The sequence below is a fragment of the Syngnathus scovelli genome, chromosome 2 (assembly GCF_024217435.2).
Source record: "Syngnathus scovelli strain Florida chromosome 2, RoL_Ssco_1.2, whole genome shotgun sequence".
NCBI classification, from domain to species: Eukaryota; Metazoa; Chordata; class Actinopteri; order Syngnathiformes; family Syngnathidae; genus Syngnathus; species Syngnathus scovelli.
This window is the reverse complement of record NC_090848.1, coordinates 17,567,199-17,591,098: the sequence shown is the minus strand read 5'-3', so window position 1 is coordinate 17,591,098 and position 23,900 is coordinate 17,567,199. Positions and strand designations below refer to the sequence as shown.

At 43.7% G+C, this 23,900-nt stretch overlaps 1 protein-coding gene and 1 long non-coding RNA gene across 6 annotated transcripts in view; one reads left to right on the top strand and one right to left on the bottom strand.

The window, feature by feature from the left end:
* The window catches only part of rerea (arginine-glutamic acid dipeptide (RE) repeats a), a 117,929-nt gene that overhangs the window by 33,972 nt on the left and 60,057 nt on the right, over positions 1-23,900 (top strand). Inside the window, exon 1 of one of the 5 annotated variants that reach the window (XM_049755381.2) lies at positions 8,060-8,480. The exons of 2 other annotated variants lie outside the window; for them this stretch is intronic. The gene's annotated coding sequence lies outside the window, so the exon portion shown is untranslated. Of the gene's footprint in view, positions 1-8,059; positions 8,481-8,646; positions 8,785-23,900 lie in introns of those variants that run through there. 2 more of the 5 variants (XM_049755385.2, XM_049755382.2) reach the window with 2 other exon arrangements.
* On the bottom strand, positions 798-7,948 carry LOC125989250 (uncharacterized). The gene is made up of 3 exons (XR_007488634.2): positions 5,660-7,948; positions 5,332-5,440; positions 798-4,893 (listed from the first exon to the last, which is right to left on the bottom strand). It is a non-coding gene; the product is annotated as an uncharacterized lncRNA (long non-coding RNA).

The window sequence follows — 23,900 nt, the reverse complement described above, 5'->3', positions numbered from 1 at the left end:
CTTCACCATTTCAGAATAACATAATGTCAAAACATACCTGCAGGATATCTCTAGTGTGTGTGTGTGTGTTTGTGTGTTTGTGTGTGTATAATGCATATATGTTCCATTTATTTAGTCCAAAGTGTAAGTCCTAAAAGGAGGCTTATCACAAATGATGGTGAACATAATGTGCTTTGAATTTGAAAACACATTTCAAGACTAAAGATGGACACTTAATCATTAACTTTCTTGTTTTTCTACATTTCTTGGTGTGTTAAGTACTAGCACAAAATTATGTGAGAGCAGCAAATAAGTAAAGTTCTAGCAAATAGCTGACTGTTCCACAGAAAATAAAATGGGTTAATGGTGGACTACAAATAAGCTTGGGGTTCACTGTAGTCTGGCTAATGAACAAGCTTTGCAATGTCCTACCTTTCACCCTTCCCTCTGTTTTGCAGCTTAGAAAAAAGCATTCCCGAGGGAATAGATTTGTCATTTCTCGCAGAGCTGCTGCCTGGCAATTTTTTTGGGTGAGGGGGTTTGTTCTCCCACAGCGGAGTGGTTATTTTGAACACTGCAGGGGTTGGAGGGCCAAAGCACAGCTAAGTGGCTCCTCTTGACCTCGGCACTGATATCCAAACTGTCTGCTCAGACAAATTTTACATGATCGCTCCTCCGAAAAATAGTTTTATCTGGTAACGCGGGCTTCAAAGAGAGCTGCCTTTGTGCCGTCACTCCGAATAACACATTAGTTTCTCCTTGCTGACACACTGACTGCACACTCGCCTTCCAGATTACTTCTGTCTGTTATTTGTCATGCCAGATGGTGTTGGGGGGGGGGGCACATGAGCTAGTAAAAGGGTCTTGAATGATTTGAAATCCTGTTCCTCTAACCTATAAAAGCTGTGCATATTCCACTTACCACTATCTGTAAACTCTAGAGCCGAATCACTCATGCTATGAGCAGCTGAGTATGACTGGCATGGAATAATTGATTTTGAAATAAGTACTGCTGGCTTGGGAGTCATTCAAGTATACTGTTACACTTTGACCAGCAAGAACATTATGAGATTGCATGTTCTCATCGTGCCTGCGTGGGTTCACGCCCACATTCTAAAAACTACTCGAAATTGTCCTTAGGTGTGATTGTGAGTGTGTATGGTTGTTTGTCTTTGTGTGCCCTGCGATTGGCTGGCAACCAGTTCAGGGTGTACCCCGCCTACTGCTCGATGACCGCTGGGGTAGGTTCCAGCCGTGACCCCTGATGGATGGATGGATGGATGGATGGATGGATGGATGGATGGATGGATGGATGGATGGACGGACGGACGGACGGACGGACGGACGGACGGACGGACGGTTGGATGGATTGGGATGGGTGCGTGGGTTGGTGGATGGATGGATGGATGAGTGGATGGATGGATGGATGGATGGATGGATGGATGGATGGATGGATGGATGGATGGATGGATGGATGGATGGATGGAAGCAAGCAAGCAAGCAAGCACAATATATCTAACAGATGTTTTGGCTTTATAGACAGAGTAATGTTCATTTCTGATTAAAATGGTTAAAAAGGGTTTAATTTGGCTAAATGTCAATTGAACTATTTGGTGGTGTCCTACGTGATACTGAAAGCTCGTAATATAGTTTTGTAGCCAAGTCGTAAGACATCTTTCATTGCAAACGTCAACCGCAAAACAAAATTTGTGGAACATTCTTCTGCCAATGTCAATCAAAGATAAACATTATCTTTGCGAAGGGAGAGTAGTTGGATGGGATCTCATATTGGACAAGTGGTCGTAATGTTGTGATTGGTAGGTAATCTCTACACACCCCTGCCCTTTTTTTTTCCATTCTTTTTCTTTGCGCTGCCACGAGGCTGCAGGTGTACTCTTTGTCCATAGGGTGGCAGTGTAGAGAGGCTCACGAGCAAACTGAGCAGGATGAGCTTGCACCATGCAGGAAACACACTACACAACCACCCTTTTTCTTTGTTGCTTCCCTGATCTTGCACTAGATTGCTACGCTCACGTGACACCCCAACACCGTTTCAGCCAGCACTAATCCACTCCTGGTTAAGTGTCAGGCCCATGTATTGTTTGGTTGTTTTATATAGTCCACAAAAGGATTTTTCTCTCTCTCTCTCTCTCTCTCTCTCTCTCTCTCTCTCTCTCTCTCTCTCTCTCTCTCTCTCTCTCTCTCTCTCTCTCTCTCTCTCTCTCGCTCTCTGAAATACACAGTCCATTCCTTACAGACTGTTGTGTGTGTAGACTTGGTGACCTGAACTGCTCCTTTTTATTCCAATGAATGGGGTCCAGTGTTGCTTGCAGAATCAGACACACGGACTGTCCATGTGAGAACATAGAAAGCCTGTGCAAAAAGCAGGATGTGTAAAGACGCTCTGTGAACAAAAGTATCTGAAAGGTTTTATAAAGTTTTCATCTTCAAATTATTTGATGTTATGGTGTTTTATGTGGGTACAGTATTGCAATGCATATATTCTCAAAGCATTTAGTTATTATTATTATTTAGTTGGTCTTTTATTAATAGTACAAAAATATTATTGTGTTGAAATTCGGTAAAGGAAGTGATCCCCTTTTTTTGCGGTATTGGCCGCTTTCTTGTTGCTGTGAATGTAAAAAAAAATGTTGAGAATTGCCTAAATTGATAGTTTAAACCACAACTGTCCCACAAACTTTGATCCAAAACATTTCAATATGTAGTACACTATATCCCACCACCATTGCGGGGGGATACGTAAATCATACGTTCCAGAACACCCATGGCATATTCTTATAGCATTTACGGCAGTTGATTTTTTTTCCAAAACAATAACAATTCGCCGATAGTAAAATATTTCAATGTAAAGCACAGTTTTCAATTTGTGTTTTGTTATGTTGGGTTGACTGTCGTGTCCATGTAAGATTATGTTTACTACTGGCGACGTAGGAGGGAAAAAAAGTACAAACGTGAGTCGTCCCTCTTCTGAACTGCATCCATATGGAATAAGACTTACCATCATTCGCATTCACCAAAATGGCTCTTGTGATCGACTTTCCCTCTCATGAGTAACTCAGCACAGACGAGACATATGTATTTTGCGAGTGTCTTTCTTTCCCTTAGTGTTTGCAAGACTGCCAAATGGGAGTGTGAATAGCTTTGTAAACAAGATACGTGTGTGAGCCGAGACCTCGCGCTGATCGCCTGAAGGGAAATACCGTTCCTTGGCTTTACTTGCCATTTCACTGCTAATGCTCATAAATTAACATTCTGTCATGGTTATACGCTGTCTCTCCGGATGCCTTCCAGTGGACATCTTGATTATCGCTCAGTCTTTTGTCTCCCCCTCGATAAGACCACTAGGACATACTCGCATATCCATGCCCATGACACTGCCATAGTTAGTTGTGTAATTTCCTTGAGTTTCAAGGAGATTGGAAAGCGTTTTTTGTTTTAACTGTTTCCCCTTTTCTCAACTACCCTGAGGCGATCAGTGTTTTAATTAGTGGCGTAAGATCCTATTTTCCTCATTTAATTCTCGATCCACAAGGACTACCAGGGCCTTTTTTAAAATGCTTGCCGAGGACGGATTGAAAACTGTAAGTTGAAGCAGTCACACGGCCTTTGTTCTTTAAGGGTAGAATATGTGCGGTTGAGATAGTCTGCTTTAAGAGCTCCATCTGGAAAAGCTCTCTTTAACTTTCTAATGTAAGCAAGTCACTCTGTCCAATGGTGAAATTGCCCTCGCATGCGTATTATGTTCCGGCGTCATTGTTACATTGCAAAGATTTAGTCATGTGTTAAAGTCCTCCTCAAGTGCACCACCTTCCGCCATAAAGCAAACCTTGCGCTCAGTTTACAAGTCTGTTCCTTTTAGTCAAAGCACCCCCCCCCCCCCCTAACTTGTTGGCTCATCCCTGGTGAATGTATTAAATGAAGTTACAAGATAGGAGTACTTAAGAGACCGGGGCCTCTGAGGTTTCTCTCAAGCTTGGCTCACTCATCCATGTCTGTTTTTTTTCCCCCCCTCTTGTTTCGACTATGGGCTCACTTATTTGTGTTTCTGAGGTCTTGCTTGGCCTCTGAGTGGGTTGTTGTGCGATCAGGCTAAAACAAACAGTGCGTGTGCCTGTGTGTGTTGATTGTGCCCGCCACAGCTTTTGTTAAGTATTTATTTTTAATGAGTGCAAGTGGGGACAGATTTCTATGAAGTAATGTAACCGAGGTGGGAGGGGAATGCATTTTTGGCCTTTGATCAGTAACTGAATAAATCAGAGTAGCTCATGTTTCAATATGTTTCATCAACGGAGATATGACGGTATCTTATCGATAGCTTATGTTCCAATATATTTTATCAACGGTGATATGATGATAAAGGCACCAGCTCAATTTGGAGAATTGTGGAGCAGCCAAATGTTAAAAACATGATGTAATCATGTTGAGCATTTTTTGGTGCCGCCTGGATTGAAAGTAGTGTAGGAGGAGGTGCTCATGGGAGGCAAAAAGGGATTGTGATGGATTGTTTGAAAATTGAATAGAAATGAATAGACACAGTCAGCTTCTCAGATACATGCTTAGGCCTGTAGAATGTGGGACTGCTTCGCTTGTAACTGCACCGGTTGTCTCCTTTCATTATCGGTTAATGGTGCCCAACTTGACAGAGCCTTGTGATAAACAGAGGGGCTGTGAAATCCTGGAGGTGGAGTTCTCGTGGGCCCGATAATGGGATCTCATCCACCAGGGGAGGGGAACTGGCGCCCGTCAGCCCATATCCAGCTTTGCTCAGCAAAGCCGTGTCGGAGGATTTTTTGCCGCTCCTTCTCCTCTCCCGGGCCAACGTAAAGATGAGCCGGCCGGCACCACCCAGTGTTAGGTAGCGTCGCGTTTTAGATTAGCTTAGTGTAAGTGCTGCTGTGAAGAGAGAGATTTTATTAGATGGTGTGTCATTGTGTAACAACATCCTGTCTGTGCATGCAGTGATTCAACTATGGAATTGAGCCCAACAGAGTAGCATAGAGAACGTGTGTTTCTTTGTTAGGAAGTGACTCAAAGAGTGCAAAGCAAAAGAAATGGTCAAATTTGACCGAAGCTACCAGACTTTTTTCCCCTCTTGTTAGTTGTTTTATTTAATTTTTAACTTTAATTAAATTGATTAAATTAATTTTAATTTTGGTTTTATTTAAATTTGAGCTTTAATTAATTTAATAATCTTTCTTATTTAAAATAGGTGAAAAAAAATAATGACTGTCAACAGCATTATTATTACTGAAACGAAATACGTTTGTGTCATGATTGTGTGACGGGTTCATTCGCCTGACTCCATGCAGACAGCGTGGGTTGAGTGTAAACCTTTTCTGTCTTCACATTTGTCCCGTGCTTGACTCTAGACCAGTCCAAGGTGTAGTCCGTTTTTGACACTAAGTCACCTGGGACACGTCGCGTTGCCTGCAACCCTAACCTGGGAAAGCGGTGCACAGAAAGGATAGATAGATGAGAGGACATTTTCCAAATGTATGTACAGGAGGTGTTCAATTGCATTGGCTCGACTACAAGTTCCAAAAGCGCTTGATCTCTGTTAAACAAAACATGGCCTGTTTCATTTGAGAACCGTAAGTGGTGTTTTTCCAAATGAACGAAATATGTAGAATGTAGAATGTAGAAGGGAAGTATGACTTACCACCAGAGCGGCGGGTAGAGCTGGAAGAGGTTGCATATAAGAGAAACCACCACCACCCCCGCCCCCTTGCCTCTATTGAAAAGGAGACGGCGCACATGCTTTGTAGGACAATGAAGGACCCCCCCCCCCCCCCAATGCACACACACACACAGACACGCACACATGAGAACACACCACCTTCAACTCAATTTCTATTGATCCCCACTGCCTGTCTCTCCTGCTCATGTTTGGCTTCTGTGCAAAAAGAGCCCATCGCGCTGACTATTTGCTTTGGTTAATTGGATTCTGACAGTGATCCAATATCGTGTTTTAGACAATGAAAATGTGTCAAACCACCTGCTCAATGAAATGGAAATACTGCTGTTGTTTCATAACTTAGCGCAGCCCTGCTGTTTTACCAACACTTGGGTAGGGCTGGATTGGATTGAGCTGTTTTTGTGGAGACAAAGCAAATTGTCATTTTAGCACTAAAATCCCCGTGAATACATTTGACGAGAGGCGCTCTGTAATTGTTACAATGGGACCATTTGTAATATTGTAAATGGACTAATCACGTGATTCTCCCTGCCCATTTTTTAATGGGCAGGGTAACTAATTAATTCATTATCCCAAAATGCAAATGAGCTCTCCAAGCCTGAACAGCATCCATTTGCTTCTCGCTGCCGGCGTATCTTCCCACTCAAACAGGGGTGGGGGAACATTTGTGCACATTTTATTTTTAAAACAAACTGATAGGCCAGGTCAGACGTAGATTTATTTATGTATTTATTCATTGTACTTGAATTTACAGTCTATCGTCTATATGAAAAAATATATTTCACTTCAAATCCCGCAAAGCAGATCTCGTTGACCAGCCTATGCAAACATGCATGTACGGTGCCAATGTCGTCCCCCTCCTCTTGCGCCATCAATCAAACTGCCATTGTCTTGCCCTTGGTTATTATTTTAAATCTGCTCCACGATTTGGTTTCAACATATTTTGGTTTGAGTGGTGTCAAGTTGAGAGGTGATGTGATCCGAGTGTTGACGAGCGCCGTGTTCACAATCGTTCACTCATTCCCTACTCCCTAATCTTCTTTATCTTATTTCTACATAGCAGACCACATAATTCACTCCTTAGTGAAATGCAAAATAGAATTAAAAATAAAATTTTGAACATTACCTGTGCGTGCCTTTATTTGGCCATTGTCTAAGTCAATCAACATCAGCTTATACATGATGACAAAATATTGTTTCAAGTTGATCTCATCCAACCATTTTCTGCTCATCCTCACTAGGGTCACACGTAAGTGGAGCCTATCCCAGCTGACTTACTGTGAGTGAAGGGGGAACCCTGAATTAATCACAAGATAATTGCAGGGCACATAGTGGATATGCAAACATTTATTGTCACTCACCTCCACACCTATAGTTAATATAGAGCCTTTGATCAAAATATTTAATATCTATCTATATATTTTTCCTTTAGTGGCTTCTGTCGCCTCTTGATCAACTGACCAAATTAAGAGTTTACAACTCACAGTGTATCTATCACTCTTTATCTACTGGTGGTGTGATTTCACAATATGATTGCCTGGAAGTTTGTCAAACATTACAGCAGCATTAAAAACTTCCCATGGTGGAACAATAAAGGCCAAAAATATGTTTTCCCCCGGGCATGTTCTGTGATGATTTTGTTACTCCATACAGCAAAACTATTCACTTTGCGTCCCGTGAGCCACATGTGGCCCAGGACCAACTACAGAGTGAACCAGCCTGTGGGTCCAGCCTGCCTGAATTAATTGCATTCAAGAGATGTAGAGGGTATCTCAGTTCGCAAGATTTAAAAAAATTCTACAGTTTTTGATACCAAGAATATCCGTTTCAACTTTGAAACGTAAAATTAACAATGAAAACGCTTGACTCACTAACGTGTATGGGCCGGCTACATTTCTTGGTTTCAATATTTGAGACAAATGAATTTGAATTCAATAGTTTCTGCCATACAAATTCCTGGCGTAAAACACAGGCGTGACCTCCACAAACCTTCCCTTGTGGGCCACCGTACTTCCCATTAATGCAAACGCGCATGCGCGGTGCCTAAAACCCCTCAATCAACCTACCACTTACCACCGTCTTGCCCATGAGAATTATTTTAAATCCGCTCCACTCTCTTTTTGTGTCTCGTGTTGAGTTGAAAGGTGATTGTGTCTAAGCGAAGACTAGGTCAGCCATGTGTATGCGTCTGTTGAACAGCTGAGGGGGGAGGAAGGGGGGGGGGGGGGGTATAAGGACTGTGTGTGTGTTTGCGCGCGTGTGCGCGCGCATAAAGAAGTGAAGCACGAGAGGAGGGAGAAGGAGGGGGGGAGGGGGGCGTGTGTGCATGTAAGAGTGTGTGTGGAAAAAAAGGAAGCGGAGCCTGTAAACGGCGAACTCACCGCTTTCCTCTCGCACCCCAAGCAACCAGCAGCTACGGGTTACTTTTTGTTCCCCCCCGCCCCCTTCTCGTCGTCGATGAAAGAGCGAGTCGGAATACTTCGAACCGGGCTGGGGGGGAGGAGGTGCCGCCGAACCCCGCTCTCGCTCGTCTCAGCCCAGCTCGCCTCGTTGCCTTCGGACGTAGGAGCGAGGTGAAGCTGTCTTTTGTTGAAACAAGTGCCGCTCGCCTCAGCTCCCTTTGCTCATGGCCAGTGGGGATTTATTAATGTAAGGGATAAAAAAAAAAAAAGTCTGCTTTGTGCGTGTGTCTGGATTTGGTGCGGCGAGTTGGTTGGGTCATCCCGGGCGAGGATTTAAAGAACTTGTTTGCACCGAGACTCTTCAAGAATCAGCAGACTGGCGGGTGAGTAGTTGAACGTTGGTTTTGTGTGTGTGTATGTGTGTGTGTGTGTGTGTGTGTGTGTGTGGGGGGGGGGGGGTGCTTCTGAAGGAGGTGGGCCGCCAGCGTGTGTGTGGAATGAGAACTATCCGATGACTAAATCCAAGTGGCATTTAAATCCCGCACCTAAGTTATTGTCTTTATTACGGGTGCAGCGAGTGCGTGTGTGACATGATCTGTTGTGAGTAAAATGAAAGTTGGTTTCAGTTGTAAAACTTGGCTGCAGTTCTGATCAGAGGATGCTTTTGCAAGGGGGGGAAAACCACAAGTAAGTATCTCTTTCCACAGTTCCAATACTAGAGCGGGATTTCCCCAAGTTTAACCGATTTAGCTGTGGGATTGCAACTGTCATAATAGAAAGTCGGTGACTGTTATGAAAGGACTGTGCCTGTAAATGGTGTGTACCATTTGAAAACTGTTGAAGGGCCACCAGATTAACTTGACTTCCCCCTTCAGCACCCCGGAGGCTATGAACTCTGGCCCTGCACATGCAGGTCTCACTGTGGGGGTGAAAAGAAGAGGGGTTGTGCCTGTTGCTGGGGGGTGGGCGCTTAGTTGGTGGGATGTGTGTATTAAGGGGGGCAGATGAGGATTTGAAAGCAGACCAAATTATTTGTCTGAAAGGAAGCTTATCTAATGTTTTCCAGTCTATGAGAACGAGAAGTTTGTGTGTGAACGCACTGGAATCAAAATTGGTCATAGTGAGGATTCATGTGACAGCAGTCAGATGTCATAGCCGCAGCAGGGCTTGTGGCCACATAAGCACAAAGAAGAAATAACTCAAAACAAGCTGGGTAGTGATTGCCTCCACTCGCTGCCATTGTAAAAACAATTTCTCCCCCCCTCGTTGAATGTTTCGCCCAACTCAGATGTTGCATTGCTAATTATGAGGCGCTAATCTCTAACGTGCCTGCCTGGCTTCTTGTATTCCCCCCACACACACACACACACACTACCGCTGAAGATGAGCGACCTCTCGTTTAATGATTCAGATGTGATTAATCTCCTGGTGTTAGGAGACGCAGTGTGGGCTCGCTTTGTAGATAACGACATGTTATTTGAATGTAAAGGACGTTTAAGCGCTCAAAAACGGTCTGACTAGTAAAGGGCAGCCTGTGTTATAAAAGTCGTAGAGGAATGTAGCTGTGTGGCATTGTATAAACACCAGGTGCAGTTCTGGTTAAACATTTGACTGAGGCTGACTTAGAACCGCGTCACATTGACATTGTTTCATCAGACTTTCTTCCCATATCGTCAATATGGCGCAACTGCTCGACACGATAGCTGGGATTATCTGATTTATTCAGAATTTACGCACAGTGGCTGTATCACAAGTGATACGATGTTACCACAGATCGCTTTGTTCCTGTTTTATCCAATCCCAATTAAAAAACAATTGTTCCGCCTCTCAATTTGTTTTTGCTGCAAAAAAAAGACCTTTATACTTGAATGAGTGTTTTCCAAAAACTCTTGTGCTTTATTCAACTATTGGCACTAATGTAGGTGAGCAAATGAAATGTTTAATCAGGAGATTGGCTCCCTTCTGTTCATAGTTGTGTGAATGGGCTCAAAGAGCAGATGCATTCCCTCCTTACAATTTGAAACAGATTCTTCCCGTCTCCTCTTATCTATTTAGTTTCACGACTTGCAGACAGGTTGAAACAGGAAGTGGTCTTCCCTGTTAAGAATATAGCAGGAGCAAAACCACACCATTATACCGCTTATATTACTTTCTAATGTTATGTTTGAAATGTAGCACTGGTGTGCCCTTTGATCCTGGTCTGAATCCTCTCGGTGCGGTGGGTGTTCATGTAAAGTAAGGGAGGTGAAGTAGCAGAGTGAGTCAGCGCTGCACAAACAGCACTTATAGCAGGGAGCTGGTAAACATTCAACTCACACACTGGCACATGTTTGAATGTCACCTCTGAGGAATCTGACATCTGTATCAAAGAGACTGTTTCCGAGCATGGACAGGAGAGAAAGAGGGGGAGACGGGCCGCTTAGAGGCAGATGAATGTTTGACAGAGAACTGGAAAAATATTATTGAATGTGTTCACACAATGGCCCTGCTGGGATTGCACCACACTGTGTTCGCTGGCCCTTTTTCCTTCCTGTGACAGGACGATGGCAGCTGCTGGCTGGTACAAGAAGAAGAAAAATATCTAGAGGTTGTCTTCATTTTTTTTTTCTCATCGCGAATGATGTAATACACAAAGAATTAGAGGAAAGAGTTGTAAATGATGCAATGGTGACATGCCTCTCATTTTCTTTCTAATATCCAAGGTCCTCTGGGATCTACTTTTTTTCCCCCCTCATTTTGTTAATACCTTGGATGGCTATATTTCAATTACATATAAATGACCCAATTGTTACAGTAGTCGTTGATGTGAATGAGAAAAAAAATGCTTTGCCTCACGGGGGAAAAAACAGAACAATTAAAACCATTTGTAATATACTGGTTAGATAAATATCTCTTAATTACTCCCGTCTGTTTGGCTGTGTGAATGCTGCTTGGTTACACACACGCACACACACATAACCCCCTGTCACCCTCCCACTTTTGACCTCAACAATGCAGGATTTGCACGAGCTGCCTCATCATAAAGAGAGGCAGAAAATCAATGAGAAGCCTTGGCTTCCATGCCATTGTTGCCATCATTGCCATCCCCCTACAAGAAGCCAGACATGCTTGTATGAGGGACTCAGGGCTTTTACACGCCACTGTTTGGAACTAAACAAAACATATGAAGAATTGCTTTCATTTTGGTAGTTTGTTTACGTGACAGTTACAAACATTTGAAAGCGATAGCAGCTCCAAAGACGGGTCCAGTTAAGGTGTGCATCAGTGCATGATATAATTGATAATAAAAATAACAATTGCCACTTACGTCAATGCTGAACTAGCATTTTTATTCATTGGCTATACAAGTGAACGATCCATTTCAGCTGGGCTGGTGAGTTAATGTATTCTAGTCATTGTCTCAAGAGAAATTCCATTTACACAGCCGTATATTTTGGTAGCGCGCCGCAATGAAAAGCAGATTACAGCTAAACGTCATCGCAACAGCAATCAGGAAGTAAACCAGTTTTGACTAGTTTTAAATGTTCTTGGCCGCAGCGGCATCTTGGACCCTGCTATCATGTCCATTTGTGTCATGTAACTTTACAGATATCACCTATACACTGAGAGAGGTTATTCAAAAGCCTTTTTACGAATGTGAGTAGTGTTTTGCTGCAACATAGAGCTGCTCTGTTGTGAAGCAAACACTAATCACAGTTATTTTGGTAAGAACTGAAACCACAATGGTAAATCCTCGCAGGTTGCGGTTCTCCAGTGAGCCAAGTCCATACTTGCCACATATTTGATATAGCACACATGAAAGGGCGCTAAGGAGGCATTACTTTCTGCCGGGTGAATACAGAACTCGAGCATGATGAAGAAGTGGCGTTGTGCTTTGATTGTTCATAAAAAATTCCATCTAATTTGTTGTATGCACAGTGGAAAGGCCGATATGTTTAATTAACATAAATCCCCTGAGCCACGAATGAGTGAGAAATTGGCATAATTGAAAACAGGTCCTATCTTCTTTCCTCCCCTCTGTGTGCGCACATCCTTGAAGCAGCTCAGCTCATCGGAGGGCACTTTCACACATGTTAAGTGTGTGCGTGCGTGTGTGTGTGAGAGAGCGAGTGAGCGAGCGAGCGAGAAGGAGAGAGAGAGAGAGAGACATCTGGCTCTGTTAAAGCCAGTACGCAGTCATAAAGTGGAATGGCGATCCCCACGGGGCTACCTGCGCTACCTGAACACAGTCGTACGGAGCCTCCTTGTCCCTGCCTATTGACATCCCATCTGACAGCGGCTCTGTGGTGTCAACACTCAGGCTTGACTTTACAATCACGAGAGATAAAGCAACAGTATATTCATTGTCAGGGCACTAAAGCAGCTATCGTTAAGACTTTAATGTGTGTTTTTATGGAGCGCTCCCAATTGTCCGCAATTTAATCCCTCAAAGAAGCATCCAGTCGCCCTTCGGGAGGTTCTCCGACAAACATGTTTTTCCACACTCTCCACTTTCCTGTACCCACCTCCTGATTCCTGAGCAATTGTTACAAAATATGATCATCAAATAAGCGCAGCGAGGAAGCAAGCGTCCACGCTGAGCATCCGTATCCTATTTTAGCGAGTAAACATTTAATGCGTTTAAATGTATCACCGCTTTATTTATGCATAGAATCTGCTGTTAACTCTGAATTATACATTAGCCCATGAATAATGCATCTGTGCCATCCCGTAATGATTACTCGCCAGGCAACGAATGGTAATATTTGCTGATACATTTAGCCATTGATCTTGCTTGTGTTTAACCAAGCTGATAGAAATGATGTAGCTCTATTTTGTCTTGAGGGAAGGGGGACTTTTTTTTTTTTAAAGGAGATAATCAAAAGCAAGCTAATTGCTGTTTTCATTTAGCGATGTCTTTTGGAAATGACAAGTAACCTCTTAGGGATGGAAACAAAATGGATGTAGCCTTTCAGAGCACGCACACACATTTGCTCTCAATCTCATATTTCGAGATGTCATTTCTTCCATCATTACAAAGCTCTCTGAAAGGCCCACACTTTCTCCTGGCTGCTCTTAAGATGAGTTATTCATCCCAAGATTTCAACAGATCAATGTCCAATTACAGTTTTGTCTTTACTAGCTTGTAGCCGTTCCAGGATGGAGTGTGTTTGTTTAAACTGCGCAGTCTAGACTTTGTCTGCTGGACTGGTAATTTAACCTCTCCTTCGAAAAGGTTCTTTTGATACCCGTCTTTATTGGCGGTGGACTTAACAGCTGCGCCGAGCAAGATTATTGGCACATTATCCGCATACTGCTGTGAGTCTCTCATTGCCTTAGTCGTGATACACGTGCGTACACACATGCACACACAAACACACACTACCCGTTACCCGTTACAAATATATTGCTTGACCAAACTGTGAAAAGAATGACTTGTTGCCATTTGATTAGGCGTGAGGGTGATTTTGCTTTTCATTTGTCACCCTGGCAACGTAAATTGGAAAACACGACGGCAGCCTCCTTTCTATTTCACATCTAGAAGACTCTTCTCAAAGCCGCAATAAATGGCTTTGTCACTCGTTTGCACTTGTCAACTTGTACCTGCAAAAAATCCAACATTCAGTTGCTGTGTGGGAGTGATAGACTCCATCCAAACTACCTCTAGTTTCCACTTGAGCAAAATGACAGGCAAAAGGAAATAAGACTTAACACATAAGCGACAAATGCTATTTTAAGGCACTTTTGTTTACATTGACCAGGGTGAGGTAACGCTTATTTTAAATCTCCGTGAAGTTGAAAAATTGTATCTCAATACATGTGGTGCAATATATTCAAGGGCGGTAAATTTTTAAATGTTACAGTTCGATTTGGTTTGTTTTTGTTACACATTCCTACTAACTGGCTAATTGGACACTGTAGTGCTAACAATAACAATTAACCGGCAATTATGCTGCATAACCGCTATAAACAATCATGCTCAACTTCTTCACATCAGGACGTCAGTTAGTGCTTTTAGCTGCCCAAATTAAACTGAAATGGTGCAAAACAGTTAACGCTATCTCAAAGTAATGATTTGCTAGAATCATGGAACTGTATCAATTGGATGGCTGCCAATATTCTAACCACTAATAATGAATGATTAAGGCATATAGCAGTCTGTTCCGTGGACCCGGTCATAATGAGAGCACCTTACAGGGATCACCAGTGGCCTTGTTCCTGCAAAAATAATGAGGTAGACACTCTGAGCTGCCCCAGGCTGCATGTCAGGGGCTGATCTCTCTCTGAACCGGCAAATCATCGAATGTTTTTTTTTCTAATGCTAAAAAGACAGGCTAATGGCTTTTCTTGATGTGTGTGTGTGTATGCAAGAGTGCTTACAGCATTGCTAGCGTTCATTCACAAGCTCATCTAATTGGGTTGATTGTCAAGCAGAGAGAGCGAGAGTGCGTTTTGGGGGAGGGGGTGAGCAATTTTCAGGAAGCGGTGACTGCACAATCCAAATATGTAAACAAGAAATGAAAAGATTTGAAATCACTATGTCGATACCACCAGCGTGTTTCCGTTGGTGGCTATAGTTTTTGAAAAAGGAAATAGCCAAGCTTTGCCTTGACATGCGCATTTAAAACATGTAAACCACACGCGGAAAATGGGAGCGCTTGAGTAAATCATTCACTGTGACCGTGCGCCATAAAACAAAGAGAGGGGAGAGTTAAAGGCAACAGATGCTCACATGGTTTGATTGTGCTTATTGGAGCATGACCTCTCCAGTCTAAACAGTAGACAATGACGCTGTGTCTGGCTAATACTCTGCCACTCATCTGCTCTCCAGAGGCATTTGCTGTCTTTCGTTTCTGTTCATGTTTATGCATTTATCTAGGGATCTTGCATCTTTTCTATCGTTTTTTTTTTTTACAATTTTTTGTTTTGTTTTTGCCCATGCTTGCGGCACATTTACAAGCTTCGGAATATAATGAAGTCCCCCACCCTCCCCCATTACTTGGGGATAGAGACAGAGCCAGGCTGTGATTTCTGCAAATAAATGACCCCCCCCCTCCTACCACCGCCGCCGCCAAGATGATGCCATTTGTTGTAGGAGATTGTTAATAATTACCAATATTAAACGTTTAGCCTGTAAACAAATACTCCTTAAACACTTTAAAGGCATTTCATACACTTAGTTTTTAAACATTGCTGTACTGTGCAGGAGAGGGCTGAGCAATTAATCATATTCAAATTGACATTGCAATCTAATACAATTGCAGGCTGCAATTTGAAAAAAATAAAAAACGCTTCATTTTAGTTGGCTTTTTCATTTTTTGTATATTTTCTTCATTTATTAATATAGTGGCTGGATGAGTTCAGTGTTTAACAAGTGCAGTCGACATGTTTACATATTGTTTCATGAAACAGATTTGTTAGCATTATCGTTGGAATCTGATTGACTGATTATCTGACATACTGAATTACGTTTACACCACTCAAGTCTTCATCACGAACGCTTAAAAGACTGCTTGTCAAAGCGTCAACAACTCTCATCAAAGTAGTTAAATAAACCGCCCTTCATATTAATTCATGGTCCATTTGCCTTTATTTTAGCATAAGCCGTAAGACCAAAACAATGATGATACTCTTTATTGTAATGCAGGTTCAATTACTGATTGTGATTGTTACAATATACAGGTGAAGATAATCTTGAAAAAAATAATCTCACATGAAATGGCAATGTTTTTAAAAATAGTTCAATCCCAGAACCATCATAGAGCAAATGACACATTCTCTCACCAGTCTCTGCATTGCTTTTTCCATGGAGTGAAGTCATGGCCTCCCACAGTCTCCACTTCCTCACTTCAATAGCATGTTAGAAAAAAAATGAAAACAATCTACATTCTAGAGGAAGCTGGTTTTTAAATTCTTGTTCTCCAAGTACCGGGCTACCAGTATAAAGAGGTGGAATGGACTATTTAGAGATAAATATATATTGCAGCAACTAGGTTCCTTTGTGTGTTGATGTTTTATCTTCCTGTAGGAGGAGAGGCTTTAAGGAACCATATGCTGTTCTGTTCATTTGAGTGCTCATTGCTCAAGTGTGTTTTATGAACTTATTGCTGTTGCTGGCGCGTGTGTTAACTGTGAGAAGATCGAGATAGACTAGCAAGCTGAAAGTCATGTTTAACAACTGTAACTTCAGATAGAAGATTGTGAGTCCCTGGTAGGGGAAGGGGAAGTGCTGATAAATGTGGGTTTCGTTCTGACACAAAAAAATGCGAATGGGTGAATTTGCGTTTCCTCAAGTGCGAAAGCGTGGGGGTTGACTGTTCTCACCTTTAGACAATACAACTTGTAATGTTTTTGCAGATTTGATTAAGTGAGCGACTCTAGTTGCATAAATGACAAAGCCGGCCAACAGTAACACGACTATGACCGTGTGGAATGACTACATTTGCTAGACAAAGACCGGGTCTGAAGCAGGCCAGTTTGCCCACATGCCTTTCTGAAGGCCAACGTCTAACGTTGGGGCAGTGATGTGTGGCCATGCTCCACCAAGCGCCACACTTGACTTCATCTTGACATGGGACAGTTTGAAGTGATAAAACCCTGATCTGGCGTGAGATTCCACTGCGGGGTGTGAACTAAGGCTGAATAACAATAGCTGCATCCAACCAGCTTGACTCATCGGCCGATTAGTTCAACAAATGAAAGAAAAAGGCACAATGGTGCTGGCAATTATTTTAAACAGGAAATGTGAATGACTTGACAGTTTTTTGAAAATACCCATTCGACAGACTCCAGTGTGCTTATCTACGCAGGACTAGCAATTGATTAGTCGGGCAAATGAGTAGAGGTCTGTTATTTTACTCCAGTTTTTGGGAACGAGTCTAAAGATCATGTTAACACCCACTCATGAGCAGTGCAGTTTGCAAACATGCGCTTCTCAGGGTTAGTGTGAGTCATGGCGAGACCGGACACCTGTGTCCTGGAGATCTGGACTGGCCACGGTCCCCCCAGGCCCCCACCCCACCTGCCCACCCCCCCGCCTCTTGGTGCTCGCGCATTACACCACTTGCTCCGGTGCACCCCGCCACCCCACCACAGAGGCTTATCTTGCTAGCATAACAAAGCTAACAAAGAGGATTGAAAGCAATAGGATACACAACATAACTCCTCGTCCAAACGGGGGCCTTTGTTCAGAGATCATTGGAGAGGACATCATAACGAGGGAGGAGTTGTAGTACCAGCCGGGCTTTTCATCCTCAAACGCTCGGCATGTTGTTGCTGAAGGAGATCCCTTTCCTGATAAGGCTTCACAGAAAGGTATTCCTCTGGGACCGGGTTGTTGAGGGATTTCTGCAGTTCTACCGTGTGCTGATTAAAGGAACACTTGTAGATAAGCCCTTTTAAAAACAGACCATTGTTGTGTGCGGCGTGAAGGGAAGACACATGATTTGGATTTTGTAATGGTTCTCACCTTGGCGTGATCTGCCACTCTGCTAGGATAAATAATTAATGACAACATTGGGGGGCTGAAATAGAGCTTTTACATACTAGTGCTGAGAAATGGACCGTCTATTTAGAGCCCATACTTTCCCATAAGGCCACAGCATTAGTAGATACTCCAGCTCAAGGTTATTAGTGTGTGTGTGTTTCATTCTTGAATCCTCCATGAAATACATGCCCTTTGTGTACGTGTGTGTGTGTCTCGCACAGGTTAATATACATGGATACTGTTGTGGCACATGTCACTTGAACTAGAGGTGGAACAGCATTTGCCCTTCACTTCCTTGGATTTGCGCCGTTTGCACCGCTCGCCCTCTGGGCTTTTGTCTCACGTTGTTTATTTTTCCATAAAAATGGAGTTCATCATTGGTAAGAGGTTGTTGTGGTGGTGTGTAATCTTTTTGCATCTTTGGACTGGATCACGATGAAGGTTAACGGGGCTCGGGCTTGTATGGATTCAGCCTTCCTGTTTACTGTTTACATTGCACGATTGCAACTACTACACCTTTCATGTTCCCCTCTTTCGGGTCACACCGCGGCTCTTATTCTTTTTCACTGAAGCTTCCATGCAGCTTCCAACCTGCCCTGTGAGTGGTGTGCATTAACATCTTAGATATCCGTGTAGGAAATAGCTGGGTAAACATGACGCAGTTCTTGAAGCACTTCCCATTCCTGGATACCAGCAGCCCCTTTTCAGCCTGCACAAATGAGCGCCAAGATCAGTAAAGCTCTTCGTGTGAAAACGTTTTGGATCAGGATTGGCTCATCACAGATTGTCCGCACACATATTTAAAGGAAACAAAAATGATATCAAGGCAGGCCCGTGTCCTGTTGCTTGTATTTCCAGCTGCTCAGATTTCCACGGACACATCAATTAGGAGGCATTTCCTACTCGTGCTTGGTTTGCCCTGCTGAGTAGCAAGCGAGGAGATGGAAGCGGGGAACTGCTGCGTAAAGTGATCCAGCCAGTTTTGCTGACTGAAGCAGAACGTCGTGCTTTCTTCTGCTCCAGCAGAACCACCGGCATCATAAATAAGCTAAGAGCATGTTTTTAGAGAGATAAACTGTGTTGGCTTTGATAGCGAGCAGAAAGGAAGGGTTTGGACCCTTTGTTTGAGAAAGCGAAAGGCAGACTCTTTAGTGCCCCCCTGTCCCTCACATTAATTATCATTTAATGGTAAGGAAATAAGAGCGGGTCACATTATGAGGCATAATTATTCATTGCAGCTTTTGCCCTCACTGAACTACCCCTCCCCTCTTGTGCTCAGTGAGGAAAGCGGCGGGCCTGTCAATTGAATATCCCCCCCCCCCCAGCTTTTCAAAAGAGAGGACAGGAGGGAGCAGGGTTAAGGGCGCCATTTGCCCCTGTGATATATGAGGAGCGACAGCAATGTACGTTAGGTGCATCTGAAAGAAAGACAGAAGGTCAAGGTGCATTACACTCCGGCCATTTACGAGCCCAACGCACAGGCTGACCCCGCACTGCAAATACAGTCATGTTTGCGCGTGTGTGTCCATGTGCGTCAATGGCCTACACATTTTAAGATTGAAACGTGTGTCAACAAAGATGAATGCGCCACTGTAGTGAATGTGCGCTCTGTGGCTTTTTGTACGCTTGCAGATGCAGCGAGGAAACTGTTTGAACATTGACCGTAGCTCCACAAAACCGGCTTTTGCCCTCGGAGATGGCAGAAGTAGTTGAAGCACATTTTCTGTCCATAAGCGTAGCCGTGACGTGCGCTAAACATGTCACTCGCTTGACATTACAGTCGAAGCTCTGACGTTCATTTCGGGTCACTGGTCAACCTCCAAATTCTTCAGATTTTGAAAGCACCCCATAAATAAATAATGTAAATAGATAATTTATTTCGGTACTGGCAGCGATAGAAGGATTTGGGGTGAGGGCATTCAAATTCAAAGGTTCCAAAGTATTTTGTACTTGACATGTACATCGAATGTTGTGTAATTGCTTCAGCGCTAAGGCAGGACTGAAAATCTTTGCGAAAATGTTCAAGGTTACTTAACGTTTTCACTGTCATTTATTAGCTGTCATTTATGGTCCGGTGAGAGAAAGAGAAGCCAGAAGAAAAGACTGCTGTGGTCAAAGCCCAACATTAACATTCCAGAAATATCTGAGGCTTATTCACAGCCTCTCTCATGCTCTGCCGCCACTTTTTGAAAGCGTCAGGACTGAAGTCAGCTGTGTTGTAGCCTCATTGGACTGTCCACAGTAGAGGATGTAATGAGTAATCTTAACCATAAACATGCCTCGCTCGTGTGCGTGTGCGTGTGTGTGTGCTCGGAGAGAAACAAGACAGGTGCCATCAGATCAACTGAGTCTCAATATCGCACTCAAAGGGCTCGAGTCTAATCTGTCGATGATCTGCACGCTGTAGTGTTGCACTGCGAAGCTGATTGTTCTTGGCTCCCTCTGGTCATGTTTTAGAAAAATAATTGCCTGTTACAGCTTCTGTGTGTTTTCAAGTGAAGAGCTAAACATTCGCTTGCGCTGCAGGTTGTAAATCACGCATGCCGTGCCTCCTTCAAACATTTTTTTTTTTTTTTTTAAATTAACTAGCCTACCTATATGTATGTAGGTGGCCTGTGTCTTTGTGGCTTAGTACTAAAATGGCACTGCTGCTGTAAGAGGCCCAGTCGTGAAGGCTACATGTTTTATGAGCTCTCCTCAAAGGATATGAAGCACTGAGCTCAGATCCTGCTTGTTCCAGCAGTGTTTTCATCACTCTTGGCCACTTCCCAGACTATTTTTTTTTTATGTGTGTGCAGTGAGGAAGTAAAAGCACATCCGGCAAAAGAGAGTATACCTCGCCAGTTGATAGCCGGGCTTTATAAATGGGGACTATTTGCACACTGCGGTCACAATGAGGAGATTCATGATTTTCTCCTCATGAGCATTTCAGAGGGCACACTCCTCATTGTCGGGGATCAGCGGCCACCACGGCTGAGATGGTGGGTGTCGAAGCTGAACACAGTGAATATTGCACTCTCCCCACCCACTGCTTTCGGGAGCCATTCTTTTCATTGCGCAAGCAAACTGTCAAACCGGGAAGGTTGGCTGACAGCGTCTTGCTGTGTCTCGTCCGCCATGATTTGTGAGTCATATCTCTGGTTGCGGCAATGCTGTTGCGCTAACATAAAGGCTATCAGCCAATGAACATGTTTGGAAGATGGATCTTTTCTTGTATTGTTTTGAAAGGGTTACGGTCGGTTGGTTTATGAAAACAGACTTCTCTAATTAGAGGTAATATCATCCTATGGTGCTGCTGAATAGGGCGTTTGTCCCTCGGCCACTCCCAACCATCTGCTCAACAATTGTGTGCAAAATTTCCCCTCATTGTAGCTCGCTAATATCTGTTTGGGAATGCTTTAATGCACCGACCTACTAATTTTGTTTCTAGGCGATGTTAGCCAAGACACCCTTCAGTGTCCCCAGTGCTGCCAGTCTCAAGCCTCCGAGCTGTCTCATCTGTCACGTCACTCTGGGTGCTAGCTGGAGGATGTAGGGCAGCCTCATGAATACATTCCTTCCCCTCCTCACCACGCCCATTTAGGCGACCAGTTGTATTTGAACTCATGGATAAGATCATTAAAAAGACAATCGGATCGGAGAGAGAAAAGCTGGGCTGTTTGATTGCTCAATATCAGGAAGTGGCTTGTGTGTGAGTGTTGCAATATTAAAACCTCCACAAAACCAAAATATTTTTTCTCCTCCACCTGATTGATTAAATGTCACATTGACATTTTCTATTCTAGTTTGAGCAATATTCCATATTACACTTGTGTTTAGTTATGGTACTCTAGATATTTATGACCACTTTTTGATTCACTACACTTAACTCATTCAGTGCCATTGACGGTTATAGACGTCAAAGATATTAACTGGGTTGGCTGTGAATGAGTTAAGCACATTTTGCATGTGTCCCCTGTATCACTGGACATCGCACGACCCTCGTTACGTCTTTGAAAAAGAAACGTCCTTGCCGAACGGCCATCCCAAAGAACCGGAGAGAAACTCAATTAAGAGTCACATTCATGATAACGCCACTCGCCACCACATGCCTCACATTCTGCGCTTTTCTCTTATCAATGGCCCTGGCAGAGAGGCCCTTCATTGCTCTCGAGAGTGTCTCATTGAGAGAAAAAAGGGGGAGAGGTTAGCATGCCTGCAACCTTGGCATTTCCCTCCGGAGCCTCCTGAAAATATGATTCCTCATGAAAACCCCCTGAGCGACTCGACTGGCCTCACGCTCGCAGCGCATGAAAAAGTGACAACCACGATTGGGGCTGCTGGCATAATGGACATCTTGGGACAGCACCATTGTGCCAGCCACTCTCCATTGGCGAACTTGTGGCAAACACACGCACATACACCCCAGTAAGTGGAAAAGGGTTTAGTCTTCTTGGAGAGATGGAAGAGCAGCTTAAACCCTGTGGTGCACACAGTCTGATCCTTATCAACGTGAGGTGGAAAGCACTCGACTGCAGCTACTTCTCTAATATATTGCAACACATGTATCACATTTCACACACACCGATAAGGCGCGCTTTATGAATAGTCTCGTATTAATCGTTTTACAGGTAGACTCCTTCTTTGCTTCGTTTCCTCTCGTAAGAGGTTACTTTTTTTCATCACTATTTCATTTATCACCACGATTGAGTTTCGCTTTCTTTTTTTCCGTGTGATGAAACATTTAGCAGAAGAATAACATTTTGAGAAGTGGCCGTAGCACTGATTAGGGTGCTTATGGGGAGCCATTTAATAGAATTTTTGAAAAGGTTTGGAGAATCTCTCATTGAATGTCCTGATGTCAGCGTAATAGGGAGGCAAAATTGCTGCTTAGAGACGCTTCCATAGCCGATGCCATGTGCGTTGCTATAATGCTCTACGCTTAGTGCCGATCCATGAAATTTAGGCCGAACAATCGCAGGCAAATTTCATAGCAAACTAAAACAAGGATCTCTTGAGAATAAAGCGAGATGTGATTACACAAGGTAAGACAAAGGCGCTGAGTGCAAGGCCCACAATGAATCCCCGGTGAAGTGCCCTACACTGTACCTCCAGCTGAGCCTTTTATTGTGCGCTTGTCTCTCGGTGGCTCGGATGACGGCTCAGATTATATCGCACTCACTGAGTAATGGATTGGAGCTGACAAAAACCCGCTGCATTTCCACAACATTCCAGCCAGGATCCGCTCACTGCCGAGGATCTGCTCGGTTGATCGGGATTAATTGGAGCTACCCCCATTGTTAATAACCCCTGAGTATCTTCACGCTAGCATTGTTCCTCTCTAATCTCTATTCACGGGAGTATTGTGTTCTATCCCCTTGCAAAGCTGCCTGTAAATCCTTGCCAATCACATTTTGCTACTTCATAGTTGTGCAAATGAATATTCCAGAAGGATGGTAGACATTTGCTCCCACAACCAAGTGCTTTGCAAATTTCTCTAAAAGGTTACTCAAGCTAAAAACGAGCGCTGACAATATTGCTCAGGCTTACGCAGGCTTTGGTAAAAATATCATCAAAATGAGTTAATGACAGCGAGTAAATGAATAAAACATGGCTTTGTTTCAAGGATGCGCAGGCGGGCGGGAGAAGCTGGAGGATGGGTGGCAGTGTTTTGTAACATGAACCTCATGTGTGGCCATTGTGTGTGTGTGAGGGGGGGTGATGTTTTAATCGAGCCGCAGACTGTCTCAGGGCAAAGGTCACATCTGAAAAGACTCGGTGAAGAGAGAAATGTATTTGAGCCCGTGCCCGGCTGGCTGCTACCCCTTTGACTTTATTGCACTAATGTAAATGGTGGATTAGGCATCGTTGGCTGGGGAGGGGACCCTCTCTTAACTCCTCTCCAGCCACTGTCTCCCCCTCCCTCTCTTTTCCATTAAGACAGCTGGTATCTTTCAAAGGGTCCTGGCCCCGTGATTGATGTGTAATAGCTCCAAGACTCACCTGCCCCCAACCCCCCAAAAAGAGAAAGCACTTTGTTTCTCGGCGAGTGGGCATAGAGGTTCCTCGCCCGCCGTTTGCGTGTCTCCCTCCTGCTCTTTCAACCGTACGACTTGAGAGCAACTCACCTCGGCTGCGGCCTGCTTCAAACTGCTCTTTTTGAGCGACTTCACACTCCAGCTTCTGATGAGCAATGCTTTTAAAGCACCTTTCGAAATACTGCAAACTAAACAGTTTTCCTTCATTGAGGATGCCATGAGCTCCGTAAAACTTGGATTGTTTCAAAGTCAATCCAGATGAAAACTAGATTGTAGATATTTAGTGAGCCCGCAACTTCAAAGTGGAATGACCTAGCCTT